The sequence below is a fragment of the Ovis canadensis genome, chromosome 8 (assembly GCF_042477335.2).
Source record: "Ovis canadensis isolate MfBH-ARS-UI-01 breed Bighorn chromosome 8, ARS-UI_OviCan_v2, whole genome shotgun sequence".
NCBI classification, from domain to species: domain Eukaryota; kingdom Metazoa; phylum Chordata; class Mammalia; order Artiodactyla; family Bovidae; genus Ovis; species Ovis canadensis.
This window is the reverse complement of record NC_091252.1, coordinates 78,164,884-78,170,883: the sequence shown is the minus strand read 5'-3', so window position 1 is coordinate 78,170,883 and position 6,000 is coordinate 78,164,884. Positions and strand designations below refer to the sequence as shown.

At 44.8% G+C, this 6,000-nt stretch overlaps 1 long non-coding RNA gene across 1 annotated transcript in view; it reads right to left on the bottom strand.

Moving 5' to 3' along the window:
* Window positions 1–4,138: 4,138 nt before the first annotated feature.
* LOC138444911 (uncharacterized) overlaps window positions 4,139–6,000 on the bottom strand; it is a 41,090-nt gene continuing 39,228 nt past the window's right edge. The window contains exon 6 of the long non-coding RNA XR_011258652.1: window positions 4,139–4,439. This is a non-coding gene — a long non-coding RNA (uncharacterized lncRNA). The remainder of the gene's footprint in view (window positions 4,440–6,000) is intronic.

The window sequence follows — 6,000 nt, the reverse complement described above, 5'->3', positions numbered from 1 at the left end:
AAACCTACATCTCTTATATCTCCTGCATTGGCAGGTAGGTTCTTTACCACTAGTGCCACCTGGGAAACCACAAATTTGAGATGGCTGATGGTGAGAGAGCTGGGGGAAAATGGGTAGTGGCAGTGATGTGTCTCATGGTACAGATGGGCACAGCTGTGGCCTGACCAGTCAATCAGCTCTCAGGAGCAGTTGGAGGGCCTCCTGCCTGTCTTTCTAGTCAGAAGCCAACCCTGCTAGACTGTAGAAGGTCTCATCATAAAACAGGGGGAAGTCTGCTTTAATTATTATGAGGAGAAAAATATCACTTTTCTTCTGAGCAAATATGAGCATTTCTGAAGACACATCGGCAACTCCTTTTAGAAGAGTTTTGAGCTTTTAGGGATGGAAACACCTAGGATGAAAATCTCTTCCTGGGAAGTGAGTTTATGAGATGCCACCTCTTCCGTTGTTGTTTAGTCACTAATTAAAGGAGGGACTTTCCCAGTGGTCCAGTGGTGAAGACTTTGCCTTCCAATGCAGAGGCTGCAGGTTCTGTTTCTGGTTGGGGAGCTATGATCCCACATGCCTCACAGCCAAAAAACCAAAACACAAAACAGAAGCAATATTGTAACAAATTCAATGAAAACTTTAAAGATGATCGACATTAAAAAAAATCTTAAAAAAAAAATATGAGCTTAAGGAAAAGTCTTGGGAATTCCAAGATGTCAAACATCCCAGGAAGGGGAGTGAAACTTAGAGGGGAAGAAGAGGGGAGACGTCGGAGAATTCGTGGGTGACCACACTGCCCCTAACCAGATTCCCCCAAGTCTGCAGAGACTTCCAGTTCCCTCTAGAATTCAACACCACTCCTTTCAGGAAATCTTCAAGTCAAGAGATACTCAGATTTTTAAAAGTCGTGTACTGTCATGAGGGGGGAACAGACCCAGGGCAGGAGATGAACATCCAAGGCGTTACAAGATTCAGGCTGGAAAATCAGCATCCAGGCAGATGTCTGTGCTTGCCTAGTGTTAGAAGATTCTGGAGCACAGCAAGCATTTCCTGCCTCCATCCATTTGCATCCGTTCCCTCTCACAGGAATGCTCTTTCCCTAGTTATTTACAGAGAGACCCTTCTGGCCAGATCATTCTATCTTCCTACATTTCCATTCTTCTTTTAAAGGATGCCATTCACTTCTTTCATAGCATAAATCAAAATCTGTCCTTTGATTTTATTTCAGTCATGTAACTAATACTTGTGAGCACCTATTCTGTTCAGGCACATTCTAAGTAGAAAGAACTCGATGGAACAAGGAAAAAGCCCCTGCCTTCTGCTCCCCTTCTGAGGTGGCGGGTACCAACAGTGCACACTTCAGTAAGGCTGCCCTGCTCTCAGCTCTGATATGGCAATTCATTTATGCCACACTGAAAGGGTGAAAGTGGGACTTTTAATACCCACCCTCCTTAAGCAGACACGGAACTGTGGAATTCCCAGGTGGCTCAGCGGTAAAGAATCTACCTGAAATGCAGGAGACCTGGGTTCAATCCCTGGGTTGGGAAGATCCCTTGGAGTAGGAAATGGCAACCCACTCCACAAACAGAGCAGCCTGGTGGGCTACAGTCTATGACGTCACAGAGTCGGACATGACTGAGCACACAAACGTCAGCAACAGCAACTCCTTTCCACAGAAGAGGAAGTGGTGATATAGGAAGGTTAACACACTCACTCTGGGTCAGTTTGTTCATCATCTCTTGGTTTAAGGACAGACACTCTCTTATGATTTGTCTTCTCCAGTGGAATATAAGCTCTATGAAGTTAGGAACCATCCATGTCTCATTCGCTGGTGTACCCTCAACATCTGGTACATGAGCTGTTTATAAATATTTGCAGAACGATTGAAAGAAAAAAAGAGTACTTACAAATACCCATTAGGGCCATCTGGGCTATTTTAGTAAAAAGGCTGCACATTTAAGAAAATGCTCTTTCCATCCCTGTTGGCTGTGTGATGGCAGAATCAGGCCATCTTGATCTTGCCTTCTACCACATAAAAATGCATTTATTGTACAGCTGTATTAAACTACTGCATGCTTGTTGGTGAATATTGAAGCTGAAGTTTAAATTCTTCTTTCATTACTGCCTCCTGTCTCCCCTATTTATTGATGCCGCTGTGTTTAGTCTCCAGGAAGCGGAGCTGAGTTCCTGAAATGAAAACCACCTCCCCTCGACTTGGCTTTGGGCTGCATGACTCAGGGGCTGGCTCTAACACCCTGGCAGCAGAACTCAACAGCCAGAAGTTTGGAGGAGACTTTATTTTGGTATCTAAGTAAGAAGGAAATACCTGGTGCAACTTGTCAGCCTTGAAGAGGAAAAAAGACAGTCATCATCATAATAAAAGTGGTATCCTGGGTGAAGGTGAGACTGTTTACAAGCATGTGTCTTGTGCACACTTGGCTTTGTGCTGCGGTGCAGGATGTTCACTGTGGCTCCATGGAAGCCACTCTTTGTTGTTTGTGAACCTCGGTACCTTGGAGTTGCTTTGGAGAGACTGATAATTATCAGGTTTCCAAATTAATGAATTAATGGGATTCACAAATGATCGAACATAATCAAGAACAGGCTAAAAATGCTTCGAGGCTAAAACCAATGAAATCACAAGGAAAAGTCTCCATAACTGAGGTATTCGTGGAAAGGTTTCTTAGCAAGTGGGCCAAAGATGCTAATGACCATGATAATAGGCATGCTGCTAGATTGTAGGACACTGGGCTAAACCTGTGGTGTCACCTCATTTCTTTTTCTGGTAATTCTTGTTGTAAAGAGGATTATCCCTGTTTCACACTTCAGTAGGCTCACTGAACCCGTTGAGATTAAGTTGGGATCCAAACCCGGTTCCCACCAATTCCAAGATTTAGGGGTTTAACCACCCTGGTGTGTATTTTCCAGGATACTCTTCAGGGCCTCAGGGAAAGGAGAGGGGGTGGGAACGGTGACCTCTGATTCCAGGCATTTCCCTCTTCACCTGCTTGATTTGACATATGGAGCTTAGTAAGACACTGGGCTGGAGAGGAGTGTCTTCTCAGATTTTTAGGATGTTCCTCTGGTGGGTTTTTTTTTTTTTTTTTTTTGTCATTTCCTGCCCTTCTGCCTCCATCCTAGAGAGTAATTTGGTACATTTGAGAGAAGAGTCAACAAAGAGGAGATTCATTCCCTCCTCAAGAGTATTTTGCAAGAAGGTGTTATCACCCCATTTTATGGAGGGAACACTAAGATGCGAGGTAGAGGTTAATTTGCAAAATGTCACATAGCTTCCCCATGGTTGAATTCCTACGTGAGCCTTAATTTTTCCCCGTCCAAAGCTTTGTTCTTCCCAAGACCAGATTGTGTCCCTTTCCCATAGAGGCTCTCTTCTCGTGTCTGGGTGACTGGCGTGGGTACCCCTTCCTCAGGGGAGAGACGTGAGGTGAAGCCAGAGCCCCCACTGCCGCGCGGTTTCTGCCACTTCCGCTCCTCAGAGATGCCTCTCATTCCACATCCGGTTCTTTGTGGAGGGATCCTTCAGTGAGTTGTTGATGGTTATTTTGCTCTTGTGGCCACGTCTCTGTGTTCCCTTACCTCGGAAAGATGTGTGATACAGGGAGGAAAGCAGGAGTTAGGAGGCAGAGAAGGCAGTTCTTCTTCTTTGATGCTTAGTGCTCCGTTGTGAAAACTCAGGCTGGCGACACTGGATGCTTCTGGAAGAGGAGTGGGCAGATGAATTGTACTGCTTGGAGTTCAAAAGGAAGAACTGACAAGGCTCAAAGGAGGAAAGGAAACTGGGGAATGTGCCAGACACTTCTCTCTATTGCACACTTATTCACAGAGCCCCCAAAAGGAGATTTCTCTGTGGTGTGGGGGTGGCATGGGAAGATATAACACCCGAGCTCCTGGGAGCCTAGGCTTGGCTTGAAGCTGAGGAATTCCGCACCTCTGGGGTGCATCTTGGGGTTGGGAAGCAAGCACAGCAGTGATGACCACGTGGGACAGAAGACCAGGGCCTTCTCCTAACATTGTCAAATCCATATGATGACAGGGAATTTTGCATGACTGGGGAGGTGTAACTAAAGCCCCAGTGCTGACAGGGATTGGATTTCTCGCCATCTCAGAGAAAAGTGCACGTGAAGCCAAGGAAGACAAGAAATAAATGTGATATTTCTTGCACTCTAGTTTTGCAGACCAAATTTTAGATCCACTACAGATCCATTCCTTTGGCTGACGAAAAATTTTTCCTGTAGTTACACAGACAGATATTCCTGGAAGAAGTTGTATAATCTAGCATCCTCAGCCTTGCTGCGGATAAAAATCTCATCCTCAACTGTGACAACAGCGATTCTTCCCAAACCTTGGCTTTAAGGAAGGCATGATGAGCTGACAAAATTCCATATGGCAGGAGGGATTCTTCTGTGCAGTCTCTTCACTGTGTGGGGAATCTGAAAGAACAAGGGAGCAATAGCAACAGCCTTTAAAGAAAGTAGGTAAAGTAAAATTTTCTTTAAAGGAAAAAAGGTAAATACTCCTGTCTAATGATCCTTTGATGAGGGACTCAACTTTCTTATCTGCTGACCACTGATGGATATATGGACTGTATCCTTCCCTCTTTTCCTCTCTCCTATCCCTTTCTACTTTCCTTCTCATTTCATTATTCTTCTGTCTTCTGCCATTTCTTTCACTCTCTCTGTGAATCTCCCAGCCTCATTCGGAATTTCATCCAGCCAACATGATAAGCGTATTGCTTGATCGACTAATGCATGACTGAGAAAGGGGAGACATGCAGGGAGGAGTTAGAATAAGGTTAGCACATCACAGTCCTGCCAAGGAGTCCTCTGGCTCTCGAGAGGGGACTGCGTGTCAGTGCTGAGATCTCTCACAGCCTCGGCAAAGCAGGAAGCAAGAAGCAGGACTCTGTGGCGTGACTCAGTGTGCCCAAGATGAGAAGAAATGGGTGCTTTGGGAGAATGGCATCTAGTGTGGGCGCTGAGACCAGGGAGAAATTGCATTTTGGACTTCACAGCATTGAGTGTGTTCCAGGAAAACTTTGTTGGGTTTTGAAAGAAAACAATTATGACATTGACTTCTTAATAGAAGGGACAGAATTCATACTCTCAAGTCGCAGTATTTCCTGAGTTCTCCTGGCATGGAGATGAATGCAAAGTCACTTGTGGGTTTCCAAGCTGAGGCACAATAGACCATGTGTGCATGCTCAGTTGCTCAGTCCTGTCTGACTCTTTGCGACCCCATGGACTGTAGCCTGCCAGACTCCTGTGTCCTAGGATTTTTCAGGCAAGAATTCTGGGATGGGTTGCCATTTCCTTCACCAGGGGATCTTCCCAACCCAGGGACTGAACCTGAGTCCTTCATTGGCAGGCAGATTCCTTACCACAGAACCACTTGGGAAGCCCACAATAGACCAGAGCAGTGTGCTAAATTCCACAAGAACTCTTTGCTTTTTCATGGCAGTCGAAAGTTCATTTAATGCCAGGACTTATTTGGATATGAAATAGTCATTTTGAAAATGTTCAGGTGAAGAAATAATGCCCTGACTCTCAACATGTGATTTCATGCTTTGAGAAAGGTATTAACTTGCAGCATGTGATTCCAAGCAGAGTCGAGCCATGGAGTGTCTGCTGGTTTCCTAGCCATTCTTAAATTAAGGCACTGCAATCTGTTACATAAATCTCTATTTTCTTATTTTAGGTTCAGCCAGCATTTTGCTAGTGAATAAATCAGACAGCCCAGATGTCATTTCTCCCTGGCTAGATATAAATCACAACCAAAATGCTGGCTAGGTTTGCCAAAATTGCTTCATATGTCAACAAAATCTATCGTTACTGCCCCAGGATTCTCGCTTTGCCCCAAAGGAATAAAGAGATCATTTGCCGTCAATACAGTATCAGAGAATAAGACATTCCTGTGTTGAATAATAAAGTCCTCCCTCTGAAGTTTTACAGTGTATAAATGACAGGATGTACCCCTTTACCATGGACTTGGAGA